The sequence below is a fragment of the Staurois parvus genome, unplaced genomic scaffold, assembly GCF_062004578.1.
Source record: "Staurois parvus isolate SC_StPar_1 unplaced genomic scaffold, SC_StPar_1.0 ptg001302l, whole genome shotgun sequence".
NCBI classification, from domain to species: domain Eukaryota; kingdom Metazoa; phylum Chordata; class Amphibia; order Anura; family Ranidae; genus Staurois; species Staurois parvus.
The window spans coordinates 11,706,232-11,718,867 of record NW_028319098.1 but is presented as its reverse complement, the minus strand read 5'-3'; positions in this window follow the sequence as shown (position 1 = coordinate 11,718,867).

Sequence of the window (12,636 nt, the reverse complement as noted above, 5' to 3'; positions counted from 1 at the left end):
GGCCTGTAATTGGCATCATAGGTAGACCGCAACTAGATTTCTGGCTCTCACAGACCTGTACCTTCTTCTCCTCTGTCCTGCACTCATTACCTGTATCAATGGCACCTGTTTGAACTTGTTATCAGTATAAAAGACACCTTTCCACAACCTCAAACAGTCACACTCCAAACTCCACTATGGTGAAGACCAAAGAGCTGTCGAAGGACACCAGAAACAAAATTGTAGACCTGCACCAGGCTGGGAAGACTGAATCTGCAATAGGCAAGCAGCTTGGTGTGAACAAATCAACTGTAGGAGCAATAATTAGAAAATGGAAGACATACAAGACCACTGATAATCTCCCTCGATCTGGGGCTCCACGCAAGATCTCACCCCGTGGGGTGAAAATGATCACAAGAATGGTGAGCAAAAATCCCAGGACCACACGGGGGGACCTAATGAATGACCTGCAGAGAGCTGGGACCAACGTAACAAAGGCTACCATCAGTAACACACTACGCCGCCAGGGACTCAGATCCTGCAGTGCCAGACGTTTCCCCCTGCTTAAGCCAGTACATGTCCGGGCCCGTCTGAAGTTTGCTAGAGAGCATTTGGATGATCCAGAAGAGGATTGGGAGAATGTCATATGGTCAGATGAAACCAAAATAGAACTGTTTGGTAGAAACACAACTCGTCGTGTTTGGAGGAGAGAGAAATTAAAACACTGCTGTTTTTGATCTTCCTCCTCTGCAAGACCCGTGAGTGCTTCTAAACCAGTTTTGGATATAGATACACTATATTGCCAAAAGTATTGGGACACCTACTTTTACACGCACATGAACTTTAATGGCATCCCAGTCTTAGTCCATAGGATTCAATATTGAGTTGGCCCTCCTTTTGCAGCTATGCACAAGGTTTAGGAGTGTGTCTATGGGAATGTTTGGCACTGATGTCAGACGAGAAGGCCTGGCTTGCAGTGTCTGCTCTAATTCATCCCAAAGGTGTTTTACATATTTTATATATATATATATATATATATATATATATATTATATATACAGTGAAGGAAATAAGTATTTGATCCTCTGCTGATTTTGAATGCACACTCACAAAGAAATGATCAGTCTAAAAATCGAATGGTAGGTGTAATGTAACACTGGGAGACAGAGTAGCAACAAAAAATTCAAAAGAAATGCATGTCTAACAAATTATGCACTGATTTGAATGTTCATGAGGGAAATTTTTGATCCCCTATCATTCAGCAGGATTTCTGGCTAGCAGGTGTCTTTCATACAGGTAACAAACTGATATTAGAAGCAGTCTATTAAATGGAGTGCTGCTAATCTCATTTTGTTATCTGTATAAAAGACACCTATCCACAGGACCAATCAAACAATCAGATTCCAAACTCTCCACCATGGCAAGTACCAAAGAGCTGTCCAAGGATGTCAGGGACAAGACCTACACAAGGCTGGACTGGGCTATAAAACTATCGCTAAGTAGATTGGTGAGAAGGTGACAACAGTTGGTGCAATCATTCGAAAATGGAAGAAACACAAAAGAACTGTCAGTCTCCCTAGGTCTGGTGCACCATGCAAGATCTCACCTCGTGGAGTGTCAATGATCATGAAAACAGTGAGGAATCATCCCAGAACTACATGTGAGGATCTTGTCAATGATCTCCAGGCAGTTGGGACCACAGTCACCAAGAAAACAATTGAAATCCTGCTGTGCCTGCAAGGTCACTCTGCTCAAAAAAGCACATGTCCAGGTCCGTCTGAAGTTTGCCACTGAACATCTCAATGATGCACAGGACTGGTTGAAAGTGTTGTGGTCAGATGAGACCAAAATCCAGCTCTTTGGCATCAACTCAAGTCGCTGTGTTTGGAGGAGGAGGAATGCTGCCTATGACCTCAAGGACACCATCCCAACTGTCAAACATGGTTCTGGAAACATTCTACTTTGGGGGTGTTTTTCTGCTAAGGGGACAGGACAACTGCACCGCATCAATGGATGGGGCAATGTACCATCAAATCTTGGGTGAGAACCTTCTTCCCTCAGCCAGGGCATTGAAAATGGGTCATGGATGGGTGTTCCAGCATGACAATGACCCAAAACACACGGCCAAAGCAACAAAGGAGTAGCTGAAGAAGAAGCACACTAAGGTCCTGGAGTGGCCTAGCCAGTCTCCAGACCTTAATTCGATTGAAAATCTGTGGAGGAAGCTGAAAGTTCAAGTTGCCAAACGTCAGCCACCAAACCTTAATGACTTGGGGAAGATCTGCCAAGAGAAGTGAGCCAAAATCTCTCCTGAGCTGTGTACAAACCTGATGGCCAACTACAGGAAACGTCTGACATCTGTGATTGCCAACAAGGGATTTGACACCAAGTACTGAGTCATGTTTTGGGAAGGGGATCAAATACTTATTTCCCTCATTATTATTATTATTATACAGGATTTATATAGCGCCAGTAGTTTGCTCAGCACTTTACAATATAACGGGAGACAATACAGCAACAATACAGTTCAATACAAGAGGGATAGGAGGGCCCTGCTCCTTGGAGCTTACAATCTAGGAGGGAGGGGCTAGTGGTAAAAAAGGTAGTAACTGTGGGGGATGGACTGGTTGGAAGAGTAGAAGATTTCATTATTAGCTGAGGGCAGGATAGGCTTCCCTGAAGAGATAGGTTTTCAGAGATCGCCTAAAAGTGAGCAGAGTAGGCGATAGTCTGATAAATTGGGGTAGAGAGTTCCAGAGGATGGGGGAAGCTCTGGAGAAGTCCTGGAGATGAGCATGGGAGGAGGAGACAAGGGAGCTAGAGAGTAGGTGGTCTAGCGAGGAGCGGAGAGTACGGTTTGGGTGGTATTTGGAGACAAGATTGGTGATGTAATTTGGCTTTATACGTTATTGTTAATGTTTTGAATTTTATCCGTTGGGCAATGGGAAGCTAGTGGAGGGATTGGCAGAGAGGGGTGGCAGATACAGAATGGTTAGTAAGGTGGATGAGTCTGGCAGCTGCATTCATGATAGACTGAAGAGGGGATAGCCTGCAATTAGGTAGGCCAATGAGGAGGGAGTTACAATAGTCAAGGTGAGATATAACAAGGGAGTGAATAAGTTGCTTAGTGGTTTCCGAGGTTAGGAACAGGCGTATCTTGGAGATGTTACGGAGGTGAAGTCTACAAGATTTGGACAGTGAATGGATTTGGGACTGAAAGGACAGATGGGAGTCTAGGATTACACCTCGTACCCTGGCATGAGGGGAGGGACTGATGACTGTGTTATTGATCTTGATGGAGAAGTCAGGGGAGGGGGCACAGGCTGGGGGAAATACTAAGAGCTCAGTTTTGGAAAGATTGAGTTTGAGGAAGTGGAGTGACATCCATGCCGATATGTCACTTAGTAGGTTAGTAATGCGAGTGGAGACTGAAGGGGTGAGGTGAGGGGTAGAAACATAGATTTGTGTGTCATCAGCATAGAGATGGTACTTAAAGCCATGGGAGTTTATCAAGTGACCAAGGGAGGAGGTATAGATGGAGAAGAGAAGGGGTCCAAAGACAGAACCTTGAGGGACCCCTACAGAAAGAGGGAGTGAAGAGGAGGAGGCAGCGTTATAGGTAACGCTGAAGGAGCGCTGCGATAGGTAGGAGGAGAACCAGGAGAGAGCAGAGTCTCTGAGGCCAAGAGAGTGGAGTTTTTTGAGGAGGAGGGGATGGTCAACCATATCAAAAGCCACAGAGAGGTCAAGAAGTAAGAGTATGGAGTAGTGGACATTGGTTTTAGCTGTTAGTAGATCATTAATGAGTTTTAGTAGGGCAGTTTCAGTGGAGTGTAGTGAGGGAAAGCCAGACTGTAAAGGGTCAAGACGGTTTTGTCAGTGAGGCAGGAGCTCAGGCGATTGTAGACTAAGCGTTCTAGGAGTTTAGAGGTAAATGGCAGCAGGGAGATGGGTCTTAAATTGTTCAGGTTGGTGGGGTCCAGGGAGGGCTTTTTAAGTATGGGAGTGATGTGTGCATGCTTTAGAGGGGAGGGGAAGGCACTAGTAGAGAGGGAAAGATTGAAGATGTGAGTGAGGGAGGGAGCATAGGATGGAAGAAGAGAGTAACCGTAGTAGTTGTGAGGGGACAGGATCCAGGGGGCAGGTAATAAGACGGGCTTCTGAGAAAACCTTAGTGACCTCTTCAGTAGTAGCAAGGTCAAAAGAGGAAAGTGTTGAGGGAGGTTTAGTATAAGATATGCTAAGTGGGATGGATGTCTGTGCAGTGGCGATGCCCCTACGAATTGCGTCAATCTTGTTTTTGAAATGATTTGCAATCTCGTGAGCAATGAGTAAGGTACTGGGTGGAGGTGGAGAAAGTAGAGAGTTAAAAGTAGAGAAGAGACGATGAGGACTGGATGACAAGGTATTAATAAGAGTGACAAAGTAGGCTTGTTTGGCAGCATGAAGGGAGGAATTGTATGTTAAGAAAGCAGATTTATATAGGGTGAATGCTTGTTGAGATTTGGTTTTACGCCACGATCTCTCCAGCGCACGACTATGTCGTTAAGATTTCTGGTGTCGTCAGCTGCCAAGGTTGTAATGGTCGGGACCTGATGCTTCGTGTTGTTAGAGAAGCAAGTGAGTCTAATATGGATGAAAGCGAACTGTTGTATACAGTGGCCAGGTCAGGGCAGGACAGGGGAGAGATTCTGTCATAGAGGTGGTCAGTTGCAGAGTGGAAAGGAGCAGGGTTCAAGTTGTGAAGGTTTCTGCGGATAATTGTTTGCTGCTTGGGGGGATAGGTGTTTGAAGACGAGGACACTGTGAAGGTGATGAGATTGTGATCAGAGAGAGGAAAGGGGGTGTTTGTGAGGTTGTAGGGAGTACAAAGATGGGAGAAAACAAGGTCTAATGTATTCCCATCAGAGTGAGTGGAGGACTGTATATATTGTGCTAATGCAAAAGATGAGGTTAAGTTGAAGAGTTGGGATGTTGCCGGGTTGTTGATATTAATAGGGATGTTAAAATCTCTGAGAATGATAGTGGGTAGTTCAGAGGAGAGAAAGTAGGGTAGCCAGGTGGAGAAATCATCAAGAAAGCGGGACACCGATCCAGGAGGCCAATAGATCACTGCAATCCTCAGAGAAATGGGAGAAAACAGCCGGAGTCTCGAAAGAAGAGAAGGATAGAGAGGGAGGGTTAGGGAGGACTTTGAAAGGTGCTCAGTGGGGATAGAAGCAAACCAACCCCACCACCTTTCCGACCACTGGGTCTGGGTGAGTGGGTCCAGAGAAGGCCTCCATAGGAAAGTCCTGCGGGAGAAGAAGAATCTGCTGCTTGAAGCCAGGTTTCTGTAATTGCTAGTAGGTTAAGGGAGCGGGAGACAAAAAGGTCATGGATAGAGGTGAGTGTATTACAGACAGAGTGGGCATTCCATAGCGCACATGAAAAAGGGAGGGTGGTTTTTGGGAGCACGGGGACTGATATTAAATTGAGGGGATTGCGGCTATTCCCGGAAGAAAGAGGATGCCTGGTGTGAGGGTGAGGTACTGGAGGACCAGAGTTTGGAGAGATATCCCCAGAGGTTAGAAGAAGAAGAAGGGTGAAGAAAGTAACATGGGAGCGGAATGTACATGAGTGTACATGCCTTCCAGTCCTGGTGTTTGGGTCAACAGGAGAGTAAAGTACCAGCAGGAGGTGATGAGAGCAGTAGTAGGGAGATGGTAGCAGGGAGGGTGAGATGTACAAGTTTTGGGGTGGAGCAGAGGAGTAAAGAAGTGAGATTTTGGGAACGCAGGATAGTAATATGAAAAGGAGGAGTAGAGGAGACATATTAAAAAGGTACACGGAGTGGGACTCATACTTGTAAGAGATGTTTCCCAGGGTGTTTGCTTGCAGTATATCCAGCATGCAGTAGAGTTTCTTGTTGTTGTATCTTCCTGCTGCTTGAGTTATCCTGCTTTAGTTCAACTGCTTCTTAGCTCTCTATTAAAACAGCACTCATGCAGAAACAGCACCCCATCTGTGACTATGCCCCCCCCCATGAGCTGATCTAAATTTATAGGGAGATGAGCACTCTTCTCCACCCCAATTAGGAACTGATAAGGATCACATGAATAGGGGGGGATGTTTCTCAAACACAGACCAGACACAGGCCACAGTCATAACAAGAGTGCAACTAGAATTGAGAACTAATCAACATAGACAAAATATATATACACTATTTGTTCTGAAATTAACAGGAGTCCATGCATTGTTGCAGTTTACAGTGGAGAAAGCAGATAGCATTTACCCAGAGATAGCAGGAGTCTATGCGTTGTTGCAGTTTAGAGTGGAGAGAGCAGATAGCAGCATTTACCTGTGAAAAGCAGGGGAGCCATGATTAGACTGCTGTGTTCAACTGCTTCTTAGCACTCTATCAAAACAGCACTCATGCAGAAACAGCACCCCATCTGTGACTATGCCCCCCTGATCTTGAACATGCAAATCGGTGCATAATTTGTTAGACATGCATTTCTTTTGAAATTTTTGTTGATATTCTGTTTCTCAGTGTTACAATATACCTACCATTGGATTTTTAGATAGAACATTTCTTTGTGAGTGGGCAAACATTCAAAATCAGCAGGGGATCAAATACTTATTTCACTGTGTGTATATATATATATATATATACACACACATTATATTGCTGAACGTATTGAAACACTCCTCCAAATCATCAGATTCAGGTGTTCCAATCACCTCCATGGCCACAAGTGCACAAAATCAAGCACCTAGGCAAGCACCGCGCATCTACAAGCATTTGTGAAAAAATGGGTCTCTCTCAGGAGCTCAGTGAATTCAACTGTGATAGGATGCTACCTGTGCAATAAGTCTGTCCATGAAATTTCCTTGCTACTAAATATTCCACAGTCAACTGTTAGTGGTATTATAACAAAGTGGAAGCAACTGGGAACAACAGCAACTCAGCCTCGAAGTGGTAGGCCACATAAAATGACAGTGTGGGGTCAGAGAATGCTGAAGCCCACAGTGCGCAGAAGTTGCCTACTGTCTGCAGAGTCAGTAGGTAAAGACCTCCAAACTTCGTGTGGCCTTCAGATGAGCACAACAACAGTGTGTAGAGAGCTTCATGGAATGGGTTTCCATGGCCAAGCAGCTGCATCCAAGCCTTACATCACCAATTGTAATGCAAAGCATTGGATGCAGTGGTGTAAAGCACGCCACCACTGGATCTAGAGCAGTAGAGATATTCTCTGGAGCAACGAATCACACTTCTCTGTCTGGCAATCCGATGGACGTGTCTCGGTTTAGTGGTTGCCAAGAGAACGGTACTTGCCTGACTGCATTGTGCCAAGTATAAAGTTTGGTGAATGGGGGATTATGGTGTGGGGTTGCTTTTCAGGGATTGGGCTTGGCCCCTTAGTTCCAGTGAAGGGAACTCTTAAGGTGTCAGCATACCAAGACATTTTGGACAATTTCATGCTGCTAACTTTGTGGGAACAGTTTGGGGATGGCCCCTTCCTGTTCCAACATGACTGCCAGTCATTGTGCCAGTGCACAAAGCAAGGTCCATAAAGACACGGATGAGCGAGGTGGAGGAACTTGACTGCCCTGCACAGAGTCCTGACCTCAACCCAATATAACACCTTTGAGATGAATTAGACAGGAGACTGGGAGCCAGGCCTTCTTGTCCAACATCAGTTCCTGACCTCACAAATGCGTATCTGGAAGAATGGTCAAACATTCCCATAGACACACTCCTAAACCTTGTGCTCAGCCTTCCCAGAAGAGTTGAAGCTGTTATAGCTGCAAAGGGTGGGCCAACGCAATGTTTAACCCTATGGATTAAGACTGTGATACCATTAAAGTTCATGCCCGTGTAAAGGCAGGCATCCTAATATTTTGGGCAATATAATGTATATATATGTATATATTGTGACAGGATGAGACTTTCACTGTGAGAAGCTAGGGAAATGTGACACAGGATTCATATTTATGGTGAATGCAACATTCCAGACTAATATTTCTGGGCAGAGAAAGCTGTGATTTAGCTTTCTCCGGGTTCTGTAGTTCTGGAATGGAACACTCAATCCTGTGTCCGGGTTTTGCTAGACACCTGCAATCTGGAGTACACAGCTGTGAGGTGTTGTTATATACTTAGGTCGTAGAATAGCTGAGAGTTCCTACTTGGAGACTGCTCCCAGTGGGAGAGATGGAAGGTCTCATTGAGGGGTCAACAGACTCAGCTGAAAGCCAAGAGACAAAGGGTCTTAGTTCCAGGATCCAGGAGTCAGGTCAGCTCCTGTTGGGGTGTCAGGAAAACCCCCATCCATAGGCCAGAGGTGGGCCTTACAGCAGGGTGCTGTGTCTAAAGGCTAGAGAGCCAAGTATCCAGGAGAGGTACTGCAATTGAAGCTTAGTGAGCTTATGAGCCAAGTGGCTTGGCATTTTTCCAGTATATAGATTTCTGCTGAAGTTGGAGAAGATCCCCTACGTGGGAAGTCATTAGTGTGTGAACCGTTGCTTTCTTTTAATTAAAAGTGGGCTGCCAAGCCCTTAAAAATTGTTTTTTTCTGTCGTTGAGCTAACTACCCCATGTCACATATGTTGGAGGATAATGCATGCAAACTGGTGGTGGAATCCAGGGATTCACTCCAATGGTGAGTTCATGTCAGGAACTGTTGGCTATGTGTGGAAGTGCAGCCAGGCAAAATTCATTGCGTGTTTTGTCACGTACCTGTCAAAGGAAAGGAAAAAGTTCTGCTGTGAACTGTGTTACAAGTTGCTGTGTGGTTAGGTGGTCAAAACGCAAAAAGGAAGCAATGATTGCTAAGATGAGAGAGAGACTGTTATAGAGAGGTTGTTACCTCCAGGACAAGCCCCATACATGCCTAAACAGAGTTTGCTAAAACAGGAGATTGCTACTGTTACCTACTGTATATTAACAATGCTGAGATTGGAGTAGCTATCCTCATCCAGCCTGTTGCTTGCTGATGACGCTGAGGAATTTTTTACAAAGTTTGAGAGTGCTGCTGTAAAGGAAGCTTGGGCCAAAGAAAGCTGGTTAGTGTGGTAATTGCCTCCATTGTAGATAAAGTATAAGCAGGCCTGGACTGGCCATAGGGCACACCAGGCATTTGCCCAGTGGGCTGGGGCCGCCTGGATAGGAAAGGTGGCTAGGCAGCACATAGAGGACCGTGCATTTCTTGGTTCCTCTATGTGCCGCCCAGTCACCTCTCTTATCAATCTCCTGGATGCGGTCATCTCCTGTATGCCCCCCTCATCTCCTCCAGTAGCCCCCCTCATCTCCAGTGCCCCCCCTCATCTTCTCCGGCGCCCCCCCTTCATCTTCTCCAGCGGCCCTCTCCCTCATCTCCTCTAAACACACACACATCCCCTCCTCCTTCCACCCTCCCCATCTATGTCTGCCCCTCCCACACTTCCAGCTAGCCTTGTGCCTTTTCTCCCCCCTTCTTCTTTCTCTCTCTCTCTCCTGTTTCTTCCTTCCTTCCTTCCTTCTCTCTCTTTCCCTCCTTCCTTCCTTTTTTATTTCCCTCTTCCTCCCGGTAGTCTTCTGGGACACGTGACATGCACCATGAGCACCCAGCTGTGAAGCCACAAGCTGTCACAGCCTGGTGCCCACACTGACAATTCTGGCACTGGAAACACAGGGCGGCTGGTGAAACAGGCTGCAGGGGGGACACCACAGAATCAAAGGACAGGTGACTGGCTGTTTTTTAAAAGTAAGCAGCTACAGTTCTTCTTCCTCTCCCTTTGAATTTTTCTGTCACTGCTGTCGAAAATGAACATTGATTTAACCCCACTACTGATTAGAAAATCAAACAAATATTCTTGAAACAAATATTCTCGGACGAAAATGTACACATGTATGACTAGCCTTATTCAAAATCGAAACCATTTTGACCGATTTCAAAAAGTTTTCAAACAAATTTGAAATTCTAATTTTTTTCCCCTAATTTAAGCTGGCCATACATGTGTAGGTTGGTTGAAAATATTCGTAAGAAAAGTTGCATGAAATTTCTTTGTACATTCGATGAATTGACGAATGTCGTTCGAAAATTGTCCTTTGCTTTGAACATTCGATTTTAAAATGAATGTAATTTCTGAATGAGAACCACATACACTGGCCAAAAATTATTTTGATGGAGAAAAGTTGTCCTTCCTGCCCCTTCAAATTTTTCCGTCACTGCTGTCCAAAACAAACATCAATTTAACCCTACTAATGATTAGAAAATCAAATGAATATTCTTGAAACTAATATTCTCTGACGAAAATCTGCATGTGTATGGCCAGCTTAACTTTTCTGGGTTTGTCAAGCCACATTACTAGGTGGTACTTTATAGTGCAGGAACATGACTATTCTGTCAGCAGATAGCAAAGCTGGCTGTGTAAAATGGTTCAACCCACCTACCAAGACAACCCACCTACCAAGACAATAGTGATCCACATTTGTTTGTTCCTTGTACATATACTTTGTTTATGCTATGCCTAATCAAAAGGTTTAATGACAGTTCTTTCCTTTAGTTAAAGGATAAGTTTGGGAACATTTACATTTCCACCCCTTTTTAGGGTGGAACATGTAACATGTTCCCATACCTGCAGCCGCCGCCCACTGCCCCCCCCTCCCTCTGACAGAAAGTACAGGGAGACTTCTCCCCGTACTATTGTCAAATTTGAAAACCGCACAGCCATGAAGCATCGTGGTAGTACATTGAAGCTTCCTGTCAGAATATCTGCCTGCTCATACACCCCGTACGGCAAGCAGATATTCTGACAGGTCTGCAGGAGACCTGCATGGCATCAACAATCTACTAATCGCTGGTGCAATGCTTCCCTGGCTCCTGTAGAAAAAAATAATAAATGCTCTTTTTTTTACCTGCAAAAAAATGTGCATTTATTATTTTTGTCTAAAAGGTGAACTTATCCTTTAAACCAGTTAGAACAGAGACAGATTTTGCTAAAAACCTGCAGATCATATTTAAGACAATAATTCTGCTTGCATAGCATTGTACAAGCCTGGAATAAATTTAAATACCAGAGAGTTCATGGCAATTCAACGTGTTTGTCAATGGCTTTCTATTTGATAACCTTAACATCTCAAATATTTCTGTGGTCATTTCTGCCACTGTGTCAAGTGCTCCAATTCCCATAACAACATTTGCATTAACAGGGTTCTGTGCCCACTCAGGGGACTTGCACAACAGCTGAAAACTTTTCATGAGAATGTATAATTGAAGGAGATTCTCCCATGACATTCATTCAGGCTTTTTACTTATGGCTGAAAAGGTTGTGCAGATTATTACAAAGTGTAATTGTATTTTACAGAACTAACTGTTCCCTTGAACTTTGTGTTTTGGTCTATCATGATGATTTACATTTAAAGTAAACCATGCAGTCTGCAGTAACTAGAAGCTACTGTATATAGTATCCCTTTGTACTTTGTCACCCAAAAATCCATAGGGCTAAAAAGAACAACAAAAATGTAATATAAAAACAGGAAAAAAAATATTAGCTTGGGCTCTGGCTTTTGCCTAGGCACTGGCAGAATCATTCAGCCTTCCTGTGGGATCCTGGGAAAGAAGAAAATGTCATATCTCACGAGAATGCACTCCTTGACAAAACCACATCAGCATTGGCAGGTCCCATCAAGCAGAAAAAAATTATACAGCTCCCGAAGTCCTGTCAGCTACCTTTCCCTGTCAGGTGCCTTTCCAGTTAGAGCTTGTTCCTGCTCTTGGTGTATATAGCAAACTCCAAAAAAACAAAAAAATTAACCACTTGCCTACCAGGCACTTATACCCCCTTCCTTACCAGGCCAATTTTCAGCTTTCAGCGCTGCCGCACTTTGATTGACAATTGCGCGGTCATGCAACATTGTACCCATATGAAATTTTGATCATTTTTTTCTCACCAATAGAGATTTCTTTTGGTTGTATTTAATCGCCACTGGGCACTTTACTTTTTGCGCTATAAATAAAAAAAGTGCAAAAAATTTGAAAAAAAAAAAAAGTTTATTTGTTTCTTTTATAAAATTTTTCAAACAGGTATTTTTTCTCCTTCACTGATGTGCGTTGATGAGGCAGCACTGATGGGCACTGATAGGCGGCACTGATGGGCACTGATAGGCAGCACTAAAGGGCACTGATAGGCAGTACTAATGAGGTGGCACGGATAGGCGGCACTGATAGACAGCACTAATTAGGGGTCACGGATAGGCGGCACTGATATTCAGCACTGATAGGCGGCACTGATAGGTGACACTGATTATGGGTACTGATAGACGGCACTGACTGGAATCACTGCTGGGCACTGACTGGCGGCACTGACTGGCACAACCCCTGGGCACTGACTGGTGGCACTGACTGGCAGCACTGGTGGGCGGCACTGGTGGGCGGCACTGGTGGGCAGCACTGGTGGGTGGGCACTGCTGGGTGGCACTGCTGGGCAGCACTGGTGGGCAGCACTGGTGGGTGGCACTGGTGGGCAGCACTGGTGGGTGGCACTGGTGGGCAGCACTGGTGGGCACAGGTGGGTGGCACTGGTGGGCACAGGTGGGTGGCACTGCTGGGCACATGTAGGTGGCACTGCAGAGTGGCACAGGTGGGGGCACTGCTGGGCACAGGTGGGTGCACTGCTGGGCACGGGTGGGCGGAGC